Source organism: Dermacentor andersoni, chromosome 3, assembly GCF_023375885.2.
Source record: "Dermacentor andersoni chromosome 3, qqDerAnde1_hic_scaffold, whole genome shotgun sequence".
Taxonomy (NCBI): domain Eukaryota; kingdom Metazoa; phylum Arthropoda; class Arachnida; order Ixodida; family Ixodidae; genus Dermacentor; species Dermacentor andersoni.
This window is the reverse complement of record NC_092816.1, coordinates 53818960-53836161: the sequence shown is the minus strand read 5'-3', so window position 1 is coordinate 53836161 and position 17202 is coordinate 53818960. Positions and strand designations below refer to the sequence as shown.

Here is a 17202-nt window from a genome sequence, read left to right as displayed (position 1 = left end):
AACAACTCGACCGCGTTGAGCTGGCGTACGCGCGTTATCGACGGTATGCAAGAAAATATCCGGGGAACGTGAGGCTAGTACGGCAGCAAAGCTGACGGCACCGAACGGATGGAAAGCACTGGCCCACATTGTGGCAGTCGACCACCTCACGCGGTACGCCGAAACTGCCGCCCACCCGGCAGTGCCCGATGTTGCCTCTTTCCTGCTTCGTCGATTCACCCTTCGTCATGGCCACCTCAGGAACTGCTCAGTCATCGCGGAAGCGTCTGCCTGCTCGAAGTAATTGAAAGGACTCTTAGAGTGCCATGCTAATTTTGTTCATCGTACGACTACGGCGCACCGTCCTTAAACCAGTTACCTTACGAAACTCTTCAACCGTACGCTCGGCAACGTACTTGCCACGCACGTCGCCTCCGACCACACAAATTGGGACGTCATTCTGCCCTTCGTGGCCTACGCGTAGGACACCGGCACTCGGAGCCCTACCGGCTTTCCACCCGTTTTCTTACTTTGCGGTGGGCCCCTGTGGCACACCATCGACACAATTCTACCATACGGGCTGGATATATCTGAATGCGCGCCCATTTCTGCCACGGCAAAACATTGTGAAGAGTGCCACGATCTCGCTCGGGCCTTTACCTCCAGTGACCAAGAGCGCCAGAAGAACACTCGCGGTGACACCACTTCTGCGCGGACCTTCCTTCCTGGAACGCTTGTGTGGCTCTCGCCTCCTTCCGCTGCACCTGGTCTCTCTTCGAGAGTGCTAGCCAAGTACGAAGGGCGCTACCGTGTCTTCGAACGCGTATCCCCGTCAACTACGTGATCGAACCCGTTGAACCGCCTTCGGACATGCGCCGTCGTGGACGAGACATTGTCAACGTCCAGCGCCTCAAGCCGTATACTATGATCCACTCTAATTGAGGAGCTGTTAGGTCGCCGGTCGGCTGCCTTTTCGTTCCCCGGGGTAATTGTAGCGAAGAACAGGGACGCTGTAGTGGGCCGCCTTCTCCAGCGCTTTTGCGCGGGGAACGCTGCGCATGGTTAGAAGCGCGCGAGACCGCTTAACGCGTTCGGTGCCTCATTCCAGCACTCCTTCCGGAAAGCCCGAAGGTAAGAACCCCTTGGAGCTGTCGAGTCTTCTAGCGGTTTGGTGTTCTACGGACGCTGGTATCGGGTTTCAAGCCGTGAATGTCGGTTCCAATTGTCGGTGACAAATACAAGCCTTAAATTCTGTTTCTTTATTTTTCAGCTACCTGTGATGGAAAACGTCGTAGTTCTTCACAGACACTGTGCTCCCCGACAAAAGCAAATTGGAGATCTTCACCGTGCGGCGCTGCCCTTCGGGGTATGTGACTGTTTTCTGTTTATACAGATATACCTTTCTTTTTGTTCTGAGAAGCTATTCGCGTATCTGTCAACTATACAAAATTTTGCTTAAAGTTTCGGAATTTGAATTCGTTCTACGTCATATAAAGGCTGCGTTAATATAAGAAGAACGTTATCTGGCAGAGACACTAAAGACTGCTTACATGTGGGAATGCGAAAGCGTTTGCCGTTCGGAGAACCTAGGAATGTCATGAACGCGCACTTTCCACGCATGAACACAGTCACGAGAGCACGCACTATAGGCGCACCTTGAGTCAGCCAGAACCGTGGAGCTGAAGTGGCGTCGGCGAAGGGTGCTCATCTCGCATCCCGCAGGCCAAGGGTCAGTTCCCATCCAGACCTAAATGTACCACATTTCCTTTTCGAAGCCATTAATTTACTTTCTTTACAGAAACCCCCTGAGAAATTTGACGTCAATTCGAGCATTCTTGACGCGTTTTTATGCGAAACATATTAACGTAGGTTTCGGGCCTTCGCGCGACGCCCGGCGGTGGCCACCATTGACCCTGAAGTGGGGTCACGTGACATGAGGTCACGTTATGACGTCACACAGGCTGCAGAAGGGGCCTCATATCGCGCCGTCGGTCGCCTCCCGGCGGTGGCCACCATTGACCCTGAAGTGAGATCACATGATGTGACGTCACGTGATGACGTCACACCGGCTGCAGATGGGGCCTCATATCGCGCCGTCGGTCGCCTCCCGGCGGTGGCCACCATTGACCCTGAAGTGAGATCACATGATGTGACGTCACGTGATGACGTCACACCGGCTGCAGATGGGGCCTCATATCGCGCCGTCGGACGTCGCCCGGCGGAGGCCTCCACTTTTCGTTTCGCGCCGTCGCGCGCGACGCGGCGGCGCTTCGCATCCACTGGGCTTAACTTTGATAAGCCTCCAATTTTTACTCTTTGCGCCGCGAACCAATTTTGGTATCATCTTTCGGTCACGCAGACGCCGACGGATCTTCGTGTAAAGGGGCATACAATGCACTAGCGTTAAGATAATTTTTCGGCAACGTTCCTCTGGTAGGTCTTTCAAGACATTCTTGAAATTTTGTCAATGTGAAATTACACTAGAGCGATTCTCGCTTCGAGCACGCTTATTCAGACAAATTCCTGCTGCATGCGCACCTGGCAGTAGGAATGCCGCTGAAAAAAATTGTTAACGAGAAGAACTATAACCGTGGCTTGTCCCTTCTCTTTCTGTTGCGATAGCAATTATATCGACACTAGGCGCATTTCTGCCGTCGCCGTCGCCTTGATGTTCCGCATAAATTGCAAACACGATAGCAGCTTCGACGAGCACCGCACGCTGTATGCGCGAGTGAAATTTCGCGAGGGTCAGCCGACGATAGCGGCTCAATTTGGCCCGCGCGACGGAGGACGGCGTGGCGGAATCGCGCCGTCTTCTGTCGCGCGCGAGGCACAGTAGGAGGTGAGGGAGGCAGAGGGGGGCGTCCTACTCCGGTGGCTGCTGCTCACGGCCCGGTCGCGCGGGTGCCGTATCTTGCAAGCGATCTGCGAAGTGGACAGAGTACACGGAGTGCCGGTAGCATCGCACGCGATGTCCTTTCTTTATACGTTTCTTTATACGCAACTTATCGACGTGCCAGCTACCCTAAGGTGGCGGCCACGGTGGCGCCAATGCAAAACTGATGCCAGCACTTGAGAGCACTGCACAACTTCAACGAAGGCCGACGAGAACTAATTACAGTGAAGTACAAATAGATGAACTATATTTACGGCAACGTGCTTACCTTTCGTGTCAACAAACGTAGCAAAAAATAAGGAATTGTGCTCTAATCCTCATAAAGTTCATTATAAGTCAAACCTGGAGATGCTATAGTGAAGTTTTAAATTTAATTTATATCGCGGAGTTGAAGGCTACCAGCGCTCAACGCAAGTACTTGATAGAAAAGTGCCGTTGCTCGTTAGTTACATTAAATAATCGCCAAAATGTGCAGCGGGATGTATACACGTAACTTATACTGGCGACTAAAGTCAACACGAAGAGAAAAAAGGACATGAATGGTAGGATGCCCCGACGGTGACGGCACTGCTGGCATCAAGGCGCTCTTTGTGTCGCGATTCTCGCGTAAAAGGTTCTTTGCCTGTAAGGCCATGTCGAAGACGACCGAACAGCGGCGCGTCGCCACTTCTCCCTGCGGTCCCATTCGTTTTCTGCGTAAGCTGCCAGTACCACCGATCTACGTTTCCCACGCTTGTGCGATGGCTCGATGCGTCCTCGTGGAGCGGACTTTTGTTCTCAGTATTGAATCCATTTGCGCGCTTATACTGGGAGCACTGGTCGCGTCAGTCTCTCTTTAATGAAACTGCATGACGGGGGAACTGCTCGCACGTTTCTAACCACCATACTAAAATGTCTATTTGCAATTCAGTTATTTCGTGCGGTTGCCGTACTAGTGTTTCAGTAATGAGAGTATTCGCATCCGTTCCCAAATAAATTTTTGTATTACTGGAAATGTAAATAAAACGACACGAAATCGGCGGATAGAATACGGCAATGCTTTGGTAGGAAATACAAGGATTAGTAATCTTGCATTGAAAGCCAAATGAACGTCAATGATGTAGTGTGCGGTTGAAGATTCATTAATTAAATATAGCACGACGGAAAAATAAAGAAAAATATCCGGAATAATATTCCGACCCCACTTATAGAGGAACAGGCTCGTATAGCTACAGCTTCAGGGTGATGTTTCGATCTGTAAGCGCGCGTAGCTTAGCCCTCAGAGCCATTAATTATCGCACTGGACAAGTGTCACGGCGAGCCGAAGCCACTGTCGTCTGTGAGACAAAGAGCAGCCCGGGCAGCTCTCGACTCTTCGAATGGCGTGAAATGTCAGGCAATGTCAACCGAGCCGGCGAAGGCTGCACGTGACTCGCTGCGGACGTGTCATCGGTACGAACGACGAGCGAGTGCCGCGTTAGGGCTCGTTCACACAGGCGACTTGAGGACGTCGCGCGACCATTTGCGACTCGTGATCGAAAAGCGACCGAAGGCGACTGATGTTCACACCGGCGAGACCGGCTGAGCGCGACCCGCAAGTCGCAATCCCGGAGATTATCGTTCTCGGTGAGAACTCTCGGAACCTACGCGGAATTTGCCGCGACGCGGGAGGAGGCCGGATGTAGACAAATGAAAGATCACTTCCGGTGCACCGCTGATTAGTTTTGCGACCACAGTCGCGCGACTGAAAAATCGTGCAGAAAGCGACTGGCCAAAAATGGTCGCTTTGCGACCAATTTGGTCGCGCGACCACTGTCATTCGCCGGTGTGAATTAGCCCTTAAACCCAGTGGCTCATCGGCCGGGGATCTTGGGCAGCATTTAAATGAACCGAAAAAAAAAAAAAACGCTCGCGTACTTAGATTTAGGTGAACTCTAGCAAAGGGTGATAAAAATTGCCCGCTATGGCTTCCCGCATAATACGCCGCATTATCTTGGAACGTTAGCCACCGCGATTTAGATGCGACGCTCGACCATGGATAGTTCAGATAGATCAAATCCGTAGACTTCTGTTTGCTAAAAAAATAGCAGAAGAGGAATGATAGGTAGTGAGCATTATAAATATTAATAAACAAATATTTGTGGGCAGCACACAATGAGACTGTTTAGCACTACAAGCTAGCGTATGATACGGTGTCGCACTTTAGATGAAAACAGATGCTCGATTCACGAATTATGATACTTCGATCATTGTTGGTCGAGACCGGAAGCGAAATAGATGCCAATGTTTTCTCATTTCAATCAAATAACGAAAGAAAGTTTCTGCCTAATTGAATTTGTGGTGACAAAGTTAAGATGCACATTGATATTGAAAAGAGAGAGAGAGAGGGCGGGAGAGAAATGCTCGTCGAGCTCACGCTTTGCTCATCGCTCAGAGAAGAGACGAGCTGCGCATCGGCAACGAAATGCTACGCAGCCAATTGCGACTTTGTGATTTGGTGTAACTGAAGGAACCGTGTAACAACAGCGTGGCCAGCGTCTTTCCTGTCCCGAACCGTCTCTTTTTTGAGCCCCCTGTTGCGCCTTAACACTGCGTGCGGGGGCCGCCTGCACGCGGGAGGCGCTCCGACACAGGATACCCGCTGCATGTAACGGGAGTAGCGTGGCGGCTGGAGGGGCGGGCGCGGCCTGTCGTTTTCCTGTCGCCCGGCAGCTCGAGTTGCCCTTCGGCGACACACAACTAAAAGTGTACCACGTACACCGGCCACACGTCGCGTCACGCAACCGCTGTCGGCGTCTACGCGCGGCCTCGTTTATTCCGCTTTCACCCGGCCGCCTCTGGGGGCTCAGTCACCGTGGCATTCTGCTGCTGAGCCACGCAGCTGGTTGTTGGTTCGACTACGCACGTGGGCCCACGATACCTATACGATGCCACACCGGGCCCATGATACCTATGACGTCACTGTCAGTGACGTCATAGGTATCGACAGCGTCAGTTGGGAACCGCTTGTTAGTTTACCGATTGATAAAGCTTCCACTTTTAAAGCACCACGTGGCTGCAAATTGAGGGTTTTCAGCACTTTCTCTGCAGAAAATGTTAAACGTGCGAAAATGCTTCGAAATCAGTGACGCCGTACAGACGCACCTGCGCTGCGGTTCAGGCTTGAAAATCAGAAAGGCGTACTCTGCCGTTCATTTTCATCTCTGACAGCCAACGTTTTCCCGCCAGGTGAAATACCTGTAAGGTCTTCAAAGCTTTTCACCTGTCTCGAGTAATTTGCGATAGTCAATAAACAAAACACGTAGGAAAAACGCACAAAGACCTCCCGTTTTCGTCTGGGTGGTTATCGTGGTGGTTCCCGCACATGCTGCTCACTGCGCATGTTCCTTTTTCTGCGTGCACTTACTGCGTGCCTTACGTGTTCTATAAGCAAGCATTTTGTTCTACCATTATATTGAGAGCAGTAATCCCTACTCACTGGGACGACTTTCATCCCATAAGTGTTGTTCGTATGCCACTGTTGATTTCAACTGCAATGCGTTTATGCCCAGATTGTGAATATAACTTATACAGCGTCTCGCCTTGCCCATTTCATTAAGACCAGGCATACTTCATGGCTATTTAGGTATGTCCGGGCTTGAATATGTCTCACCATGTTTTTCAGGGCGCCATGACCATAGGCAACACATTTAAAGCCGTCGCAAATGGACATCTTTCCTTCACTGACGCGAAGCTCAAGGAAGCCAAGGAAAGGTTACACAACAAGGGGGTAAGTGATTGCTTTCTGTTAATTCAATTACACTTCCTTTGGTTTTTGTCACAAGCTGTTAGTGTATATTTCAACTCTACCAATTTTACGTAACGTTTACGAATTCGGAATCACCTAAGCGGGCCCTGACCCACTTAATGTTTATCGAAGTAGAGAAAAGCATTCGAAGTTAAAATACGCTATTTAATAAACACTTTGTCACGAAAAGTACTTCGATGCGTTTCACCAGAAGTGGATTTATTGGCAAAACGCGGCGTTCGCGGTGCTTCCGCTCCTCCTTCAATGCCTTTCACTGCCAAGGTTACGACAGAGCGGGGCGTGCTCACAAGGCACCGCCTTCTGTATGTCACCGTGGCGCGCAGTTCCCATGTGATTTTGGATGTTATTGTAGACGCCACTGCTCCCGATTTTGGCAGCTCCGACGCGCCAAACGTAAGCCAAACGCGCTTGTCATGAGCGAGCAGCACAGCGCTGAGCCAGTGGACTCGTCGGGGTACCCCGCCGTATCTGCGCTACGTAGCAGACCGCAGCTACACGCAGATGTAGTGCATATTGCGCAGCGTTTCCTTTGTGCCCGACAGGGCCCGCGTGAGTCCTCGCGCTCATACGATCCAGTCAGACCATGCTGTGTGGTGCGGACCGGCTTTGTCCTCCGCCTGCGTGACTGGCGAATAGTAGCCACATGCAAAAAGTACATTGTAACACGAAATGGTTTTACGCCGGGGTACTTCCTGTAACGGATGCCACATATATTGCCCATGCTCTACAAAGGTCGTCGCGTATTTTTCATTCTAATATAGTCCAGGCATACTTTGCAAGCACTAAAATCTTTTAGAAATAAATTTTTCCACTTACGAGCGAAGAATGGAATCAGTTGCCAGAATGTATTGTTGAATGCATATCTCATGTTTCATATGAAAATATATTGAAAAACCATCTTTTGTAATCCCTCTCCTGCTTGGGCAGCATTGCTGCCTGCAGTATTGTGTAAATAAATAAATAAACAATGGATAAACAATGGATGTAACGCTGGCGCTCAGGAGTAAAACAGCTGGCTTGTTGCAGCACTGTGGAAGCTGCACAAATTCTTAGTTGATAGGAACACCGAGTGCTTACAGTATGATAAATGGCAATGTATGTAAAAATAATGAGCGAAGAATACGAGGCTGAAAGTACCCGCGTGTTTTGATGATAAACTGAATACAAAATGAAATTTATTTTAGAAGCGAGTAAACCATGCGCATTTAATAGCTTGTCTAAAATGACACCCAAAATTGTAACGCTGTCATGTATTGGTAGGATATGATTACTTAATATTACACCAGTAGTAGGTGGAATTGTTGTTAGAAGGTTATGAAATAAAACGTGTTTTTGATGGACTGATTCGAAGATAATTTGGTGCTTTAGTGAGCACCACCTGTCGACATTGCCAAGTTCAGTGTTCAGCTGATCTTGCATTACTGTCAATCACTAGTGAGATGAATAAATGGTAGTGTCATCGGCATGCAAGAGGAACTTGTAACTGGTAAGCACATCGGGTAGACTGTTTACGAACAACAGGAAGTGTAAGGGACCTCATAATACAATCTTGAGGCACACCAAAGTTGGCTGATGAAAGCTGACCGTTGCCATGTACAACTTGAGACCGATTAGTTAGCTAGCCATGAAGGACCAGTGATGCCGTAGGTGAGTGTAGTTATACAAAAGAATCGAATGGTTCGGAGTACCGAATGCCATAGTTCGGTCAATGAATGCTGCTCCCACAATTATCCCGGTATCTATAGACCAGATTTTTTACGGCCTCGTAGCGCGAGTGTCGGCGCAACCGAGCGAACGAGCACAACAGCGAAGGATCAAACAGCGACACGGAGTGCAGCGGGAAATGCAATGCGGCGATAGCGCAGAGATAGCGAGAACGAAAGCGGGGGAGGGGGGAGGGTGCGGCGAAAGCGTGAGAAGCCTAGTGCCCTGCATGACGCGTGCTTTCTGGCGACGATGGCTGCGCGGTGGCACCAGAGTAGAGCGCGTCGTCTGTATGGAGGGAGTGCTGCACGAACGGACGTCGGTCTGCGGCGGCTGCTGTGAACCCCGCACACGCATCGCGATTAGCGAGCCCGCCGTGCCACGCTTCACTCAAAGTGCCGCACGAGACAGATTGTCCGCGCCAGCTTATATCTCGTGAAAGTGAAACACGTAACCGCAGATGAATTTTTTAACCTTCGGCTCGCGTGAAAGAATGGGCTTTTAAAAAAATCTGGTGCGGCTCGCTGGACAGGCCGGACGGACGGACTCCTCGGTGGCGTTCCGTGATTCTCCTCGCACGGGTGTGGTGTGTTGCAGAAGTCGTGGGGCGCTGTTATTGTTGCGGTTTGCTTTTCTCGTACTGGAGCAAGTACTGCTCCTGTAGGACACATGTAGCCGGCAAAATGAGGCCTCTGGAGAGCACCCGACTGTATAATAATGTAGCCGGTGCGGGATTTGTAAATACTCTTTCTGAATGTCCACTATCGCGGACAGCGGATCTTATACTTCCCTGGCACGCATAGGCCTCGGTGAGGCCTAACCTAAGGACCAGTCCGGATTCTAGATTTGGTATTCCCGTTGCCGCTTTGGTGCCCTGGAAGTGCCGCCAATAATACTAAATAAAGGCCCGTTGTTGCAACCGGTAAATAAATACTATATATAAAAAAAGAATCGCGCCCACGTGCCAAATCGTGATGCACGGATACCACGCCCCTTCCAGAAGCATTATGGAACGCCAAAGAGGAATTGAAGACGATAAGCAAAACGAGAACAACGTGAAAGCGGGAGACAAGCTTCGACGGAGAGAGGGTGTGAGGTGGGTGGGTGCGGCAACCCTCTCTCCTTTAGAACAACACGACCTATATATACTGTGGTGAGGAAAGCATATGCCGCCTTGAAGCCAAGTACACTTGTCGAAACGTTGGCTCCTGCTTTCACCTTGTCCTCGTATTGCTCATCGTCTTGAATTTTCCATCTCCCACCTTCCCCGTGTTTTCTAAAGAGGAATTAGGAATTCACCGGCCTGGCGTTGGCATGCAGAGTTCAACGATTTCTGCCTTTTCATCGCTTAATGTTGTTGTTGCGTTGCTATGTTTTTCTTCTTAAAGTTTATTAAGCTAACCATAAAAGGTTTCCGCCCCCAGGAAGTGCATCCATCGGGGCGGAGGGAGGGACAGAACAGGAGATCAGTTCAGGTATTATTGACTACTTTTTAGTCTTGAAGAAATCGAAGTAACCGCTGGAATATGAGGCGCTGGCTAGTGTCAGGCGTCCAAATACTGAGGCCTCACAGTAGCGGGGAGAGTGGCTATCGCTCTCCTGCAGTGCTGGAGTATATGTTGCCGATCCAGCAGCTGGTTCCTTGGACAGGATAGGTAAGTGGCTGGAGACGCATCCTGGTGCGGCGGGCTGGCGCCACTGTCTCCCTGACGATGCGTCGCAGGTTAGGCTTCAGCACGGGTCAACTTCCCTGGAACACACGCAGGATTTTCTGGGAGGGTGCGTCCGGAGCGCCGCTCTTCAAGCCGCCTTCGCCAGGATTGTGTCCGGGTGGATGGGGTGTGGGGCGTCACGCACTTGTGGCCCCCTCTCTGAAGGGCAGGAAAGAAGCTCCCTTGCAACAGGGTCGGCCATTCGGTTGCCAGCGACACCAGCGTGGCCTGGTATCCATGTGAGGCAGACAGTGTGGCCAGCCTCGTTGGCGATTCGCATCGCTCGGTGTATCGAGTTAACAGCACCATTGTGCGAGTCCGGCCGGGCGCATGCCTTTATGGAGGCCTGCAAGTCTGCTTAAACAGTGGGAGGGAAGGCTGCAAAAGGAGGCTTGAGAATGGCATTGCATGCAGCGGGTATCGAAGCTACTTCCAACATTAATGGGTCGTTGTAGGCAGGGCGGCCGCGGCAGTACGTGGGCAGTAGTGCACTAAGACTGAAGCTTCATCACTGAGGGTGCCGTCGGTGTAGACAGCGTGGTGAAAGGGAGGAGAAGTGCGAATGTCTCCTTGATGCCGCCTTGTGTAAGACAACTGCCTCTCTGCGAGATCGGCATTCACGTTTTGGGGAATCTGTGCAGGTCATGGGACAATGTCACCGAGCACGGGCAGAGGGTAGAGGCGTTGAGGGGACTGGAAAATGAAGTGCGATGATGCTCCGATCGGATATCGTGGATCTAAGTTGGAATTGATGTGAATCCTTGGCAGTCTCGGCTATTGCCTGGTTCGGATTTATGTGGGCCATTTGAGCAAGGCGATGTAAGCGCATGAAACGCGGTAATTTGGTGACAACCCCCATGGCTTCGTGGTTGAGCGATTGGATTTTTTGTCGTTGCTTTTGGGTCAGACTGTATATGTTACAGGCCGTATACAGCACGTGAAATTAGTAGAGCAGCCACGAGGCTCCTCTCCTCCCCAGTTTTTGTACGCGATGCAGCGGATTAGGCGGAGTGTCTGATGCGAGGTTCGAGTGACGTTGCGATGCCATGTTGCTGCAACACTGGCTCCGTCGGTGTGGATGCCTAAAACTCGAACACTGTCTTGCTGAGATATTTGTTCGCCATCAAAGTTGAATAAAAATCGCAAGGCTGAAGGGGCTGGGTTTGTGCCCAGTACAAGATAGTTTTGTCAACAGAAGGCACAAGTCCGACCTGCTTTATAAATGTCCGGCTTAAATGGCATCGGACTGATCGCAGTCGGAGCCCCCGTTGGTCCATATTGTGACGTTGTCCATATACACACTGAAGTGAATTCCAGGCATCTCAGCCAGGCGATAGCAGATTGGTGCCATCACCAAGCTGAGCAGTAGTAGTGGATGAGCAGTAATGGTGGACGGCTCCTTGCGGCACTCACACGTCGTGATTTCTTCGGCGCGGAGAGTCTGCCCTACGGTAACCTGAAATTCGCGGTCATACCGAAAGCCACGTATGCATATCCAGGGTTTGCCTGGGATGCTTGAGACCGACCAAAATAAGGTAATCGACAGCACGGACCCTTTAGGCTTCGCCGAAACACCTCGATTCGACGCCACGAACGAGAAACGCGTGAGCGCACCACCAAGTGAAAGAGCCCCCGTGAACCTGCGGCCCTATAACGTCAAACTATTCCAATATGTTTTTATTCCAATCTCCTGACGTCAAACTTGCATAACCGCCGACGCAAGCGTTGGGCGGTGACCCGCAATTTGGTCTAAACAGACCGATCAAACGCTCTCCTCATTTATAGGTCACTTTTGTTTGCTTTAAAAACGAATACCATTGCCTACACTGAGCGGCTTGTCTCATCTAATTGGCTGATAGGAGGCGAGGAGGACACTCAAGTGGAGAGGGATTGAATGGGGCCGATCCAGTGCACTGAAAGTCGATAACTATATGAAGAGGATGGTTCAGGTGTCTGCGATTGGACCGTTTACCCTTACTTAGCTTGCGGTGGCTGGTCGAAAATGGCGGCCGCGTGCAACAGAAGGTTAAGGATTCCGCTAAATAAGATCCTCAGCAACGATAAGTCTGCTCAGCGAGGCCGTAAACGTGCCGGAAGTGCTCGAAAACGTTACACGGCCACGCAAAAAGCTTTATTGTGCGCAAATAAACCATACTCTACGGCAGGTGCGTGTAGCCAGTGCCGGAGTGATAGGCGGCAGACAACTTTTATTCCTTTCCGCACGGGGCAGCCTGCGGCTATTCAGAGAAAAATCCAGTTTGTTTCGGCATATTAATGCATCTTTGACGCGGACACGTCACTTTGACGTGGTGCGCATTCCCGGTGTTGGGACGCCACGTGACAGCCAGGTGAAGTAGGTGCAGCCCGAAAACTTTTGAGCAATAGCCGAGGGCTAATGACGAAAAGGTGTCAAACAAGAAATAACTATTTTTCTTTTGCTCGGTCTAATCATGCATAATCAGAGTGTACACGCCATATCAGATGGGGAGTTATCGCGGTTTCTATGACATCGTGTGACTGACAGGCGAAGTGGGGGTCACCCAAAAAAGTTGTTGACCAATCGCGGAGGGCTGATTCAGAATTGGAATAGAAAAGCTTGGAATAGCTTTACGTTATTGTGCCCCAACGTAGCCATCTTCGTTTATTTAGACAGTGTTGCCAGCACTTCTAACATCTTCTGGAGTTGCAAATAAGGGATGTGAACGTAGGAACCATCTGCGCTTCTGACGGCGGCAGTCGAATTGCTCCAGCCGTCGTAGAGTGATACAGGAGTCTGATATGAAGTCCTATTTTGTCACAATGGTTTAGAAATTGTTCTCGTGGTTGTAGACGTGGGATCATACCACGTGTATCCTGTTCCTACGTTTAAAGCATCGCCGAAATCACGCTTTCATTCGTGCTGGCGTGAATGGCCATCTCTGCACTTTACATTTCACATTTGGAAAAGGTACGGACGTGGTTATGATATTCACACTGCAGTGGCTACGCAGCCTGTGTATGTGAATCTCTCATATCTACACGGCTAATGTGACGTTCTGTTCGCTGTACCTACGTTCAAAGCTAATCCTATTCAAGCTTCCCTACAGTGGGGTAAGAAATTTAACCTCTGAATCACACACGCACCTGCGAAAACCCAGCAAAAATCGATGTAAGCACACTGGCTCAGCGGAGTGCCTACCGCGTGAGTGACTCCCGATGGCAGCGCCACCGCATCTTTTTAGCATAGCGTTGGGATGGCCTGCGTATCGACAATTGTTAGTGGCTACAGCGGGACGTGGCACTTGCCGAGACGGAGGACATTAGCACGAATGCGCGAGTTAGAGCGGGTGCGAGAGAGGAAAAGTGGGGACTATTGCTCCTTGAATATGACTCTGCCTAGGTGGCCTAGGCACTACAAAGGGGTTTCTCAGCGCGTGTTGTATGCATTTGTCCCTAGGCGTGCCGGCAGAATTCACGGAGTACGGTAGTGCTAAACTTACCGTTGCAAGTTGGCGGCTGGACGTAATTTGTTCAACTGTGTTTTTTAGTGATGGTAGCAACGTGTCATTATTTCGCATTATTGGCGGCTCCTCCAGGACACCAAAGCAGAAACGAGGACACCATGCTAGAAACCGGACTGGTCCTTGGGTTGGGACTCGCCGAGGCCGGCACGGCCCCAACTCATGGAACACCAACACCTGGAACACCTGCGCCGCCTGCTTTATTATAATCTCAGGTGCTCTCATGAGGCCTCCATTAGCTCGTTACATGTGCCTTCCTGGAGCAGTGCATGTAAAGAATGCAATCTATGGTTGCGACAAAAAAAAAGCTGCCCGCGACTTATACAACGTCAGTCAAAACCTTGCCCCTTCAGACACAGTGATCACCAAACGGGGCGCCCATGCCCACTGCCACACGCACGGGCAGCCAGTGGCGGAGCATAAACAAACTCGACTGCACTCCATAATGCCGGCATGTCTAGGGGACAATTCTACAACGCGTGCCAAGAAACCTCCTCCTTAATGCCTAGGCAGAGTCGCATATTCAAGGAGCAAAGGCCCGAAGATAGAATTTCTCTCTCCCACTCGCTCTTGCTCGCGCCTGCACAGAAACATCGAGCGCCACAAACGTCCCGCCCCACTGTACCTACTAGCAATTGTTAGAACGCCACCGGGATTTAGGTGCACTGGATGTCGACAGACGCACGCTACTCGTACACCTCATAGTTCTTTTCACTGGTCGTGCAATGCTTCGGAAGCATCAGATACCGCGACCGCCAAATTTAGTTCAGAAATGAAATAGCCATAACTCTCGTTATTTTATTATATTCTTTAATATGCTCACGTATGTTAGATCTTGCTAAAGTGTGCATTTACTCATGGCACCTTGTTGTAAGAGAGCAGAAAGACAAAGAAATATTCCTTCTGCAGGTGGATGTCAGCCGTGCTGACAATAGGAGTGCGACCTTGCACGTCATTGACGAAAAGGTGGCATCTGATGCTATGGCCAACGTTTCCTTCTGCAGTTCCAAGCAGTGAAGATCAGTGACATGAAACTTCTCCTATCCATAACGAATATAGAAAGAGTTAAACAAAGTGTTGAGGATAAACAGCCTGTAGGCCATGCTGACCAATCGGTTGATGTAGGTAAGTGATTCCCCGTATCTGAATATCTATGATTCCATAGAATTCCCTGTATATGATACGATTCCATTGAAGAGTTTGACATTCTGCACCAACAGACACGCATGACCAACTGCGCCTACATAGAAGTGAGCAGAGCTCATAATGTGGGTAATCCAGTGCCTGCATGGTTTTGGGCGCATCGCACTGCAGTGGTGCTCTAGAACATGAACGCTCCAGAGCCCTTGCATGCATAATTTACTACTGCTGAGGCTCTAATTATTTCACGTGCTTGAAACTTCGTCTATCCCTGGTCCATACCTTGCCCCTAATTTTAACCAACTGTAAGCAAGGCTTCATGTTTAGTTCACTGAAGATACAGGGGAAACATTCTACAATACTTCTTAACATCCAAACAAATCAGGACCCAACAATTATTGGCAACGCTCCTAATTGCACCATGAATGTTAACTGTGCGACGGCTTGCACTTAATATTCATTGCATTTTCATTGCTATAGAACTTGCTAGCGACACTAGGAACTAAGCTGATGATGACCGTGCGATAGACACTTTCGAAGACTGCTCTTATTTATTATTCTTAGTCGTGATTGCACGCTCTAACTGCAATTTTTTAGACTTGTACAATGAACCATTTTACCATTTTTAAGGCCGTGCTGCTTGCTCATTCACCCTTGAGGCCGAGTATGGGCTGTAATTATTATTGTACGTAATTATTATAATATCGCACGCAGATTTTCATTTACTTCACACAGTAACAGTAGGAAGACGCGCAAAACACCCTTCATGATTGATGACAGCTATTGGGTCTGTGTTTTCTTAGCAAGCCCAAGAGGTGGTTCATGGACCCTTTAACCGAGCCTCCTTACACCGAAAAAGACTTTACTGACTCTTGATCCATTTCCTTCTAGGATAAGTTGTTGGCAATCCTAATGATAAAAACATGATAAAAACGACGTACAGCCCGAAAGACAAGGACTGCGAGACTACATACACTGCGCTGTGTATGTCGTCTCCTGCAGTCCTTGTCTTTCGGGCTGTACGTCGTTTTTTATCGTGAATTACCTACTACCCCAAGCAACCACCCTAGAATAAACACTCGAATAAAAAAAATTGTTTTTCCAGAACTGGCCTCCCACAAGATCCGAGTTGACATGGATCACAAGAAAACGCGCCAGGATGACGGCACAGAAAAGGACGAGACCTTAATAACAGCCACATACCGCGGCCTCACGGAAGAGCTTGCTAGAAAGCTGGTGAAATATTTTGTTGAGGGCCTGTGAATAAAATGTCATTTTCACTGTAAGCCATGACCAAGAGGTGGGGGGGGGGGGGAGGGGGGGGGGAGCGCAGCAGAGCCTCCTCGAGCGATGCTGAAGTGAACTCCTCCCACCTAAAGTGTCGTTACCAGAGTTACCCATATTTGACATTTATTTTGAGTTGCCTCTACCTCTTCAGTTAAAATGTTATTGTGTGTGACTAAAAGCTTCGTCGCAAGTGTGCGCATACGTGCGACGATATGAGGACAAGCACATTAGAAGCACCACAGACATGTTTTGTTCAGTTTCCACTGCGATTAATTGAAAACTATTCCACCGAGCTGGGGTGTTTGCCTCTTGCCCTACACGCAGCTAGGGAGGGGGGACGAAGCAGTCCCCATGCGTTGATGACGGTTCATTTCCACTGCGAAAACCTTGCACAGACACAATATATTTAAATATATAGACACGACGAAGTTCATTTTATTTAAGAGAAGGAGGTAACCAACTTGGCTATTTCTAATGGTATGAGTATACCTATGCCTGGAGAATGAATACGTTGCGATATGTTAACGCCGCTTACAAATTGCTCTCCATGCTGACCCTGAAAAGAACTTGCAGTGACCCTTTGGTAGTGTCTTGTCAACGGCAGTTGAAATCCACGTGAAGGCTATGTGCCTCATTATTGCTTCTCTTTCTAGCAAGCAATATTATTTACAACATTTATTTGGGATGGAAACATCGTCATGAAGAGGTCATAAATATATGTAATTGACTCAGTAACCGAATTGGGACCAAGCCGGTTTCATTCTAAATCGTAATGAATAACAGTCGTCCACACCAGCGCTTATACTCGGAGTCGCAGTAAAGAAAAAAAAAGGGGGGGCTGCAGTTTCACCAGAAAGGTGAAGCAGTATTAGTGATAGTGAAGTATATGCCGTACTTATTCGAATGTAGACCGATAGTTTTCTTTTTATACAATCATAATCCAAACTCTAGGTCGGCTTAGATTTGAGGATTCTAAAAATGCGCCAGTTTTTCATTGAAACTGCTAAATATGGTGCATAGCTAGCGCCATCAAGAAAAGTCAGTATCGCAGCCGCTACTAGCCGTGCCAGTAGCCAACCGAACACAAGCGAGGTACGAAGACAGGTAGGTAGAACCATAACGCAGAATGGACCATTTGTTAAAGAATTCGTTTTCTTCAAATGACGATCCATCTATAAGATTTATATAATGAGTGGG

General features: G+C 49.4%; 1 protein-coding gene and 1 long non-coding RNA gene across 2 annotated transcripts in view; one reads left to right on the top strand and one right to left on the bottom strand.

Moving 5' to 3' along the window:
• Positions 1 to 17202, bottom strand: part of LOC126520831 (uncharacterized) — a 450097-nt gene that overhangs the window by 183787 nt on the left and 249108 nt on the right. The gene's annotated exons all lie outside the window — the stretch shown is intronic.
• On the top strand, positions 382 to 16004 carry LOC129381001 (uncharacterized). Its single transcript, XR_008609243.2, has 4 exons — positions 382 to 1345; positions 6519 to 6623; positions 14488 to 14703; positions 15824 to 16004. It is a non-coding gene; the product is annotated as an uncharacterized lncRNA (long non-coding RNA).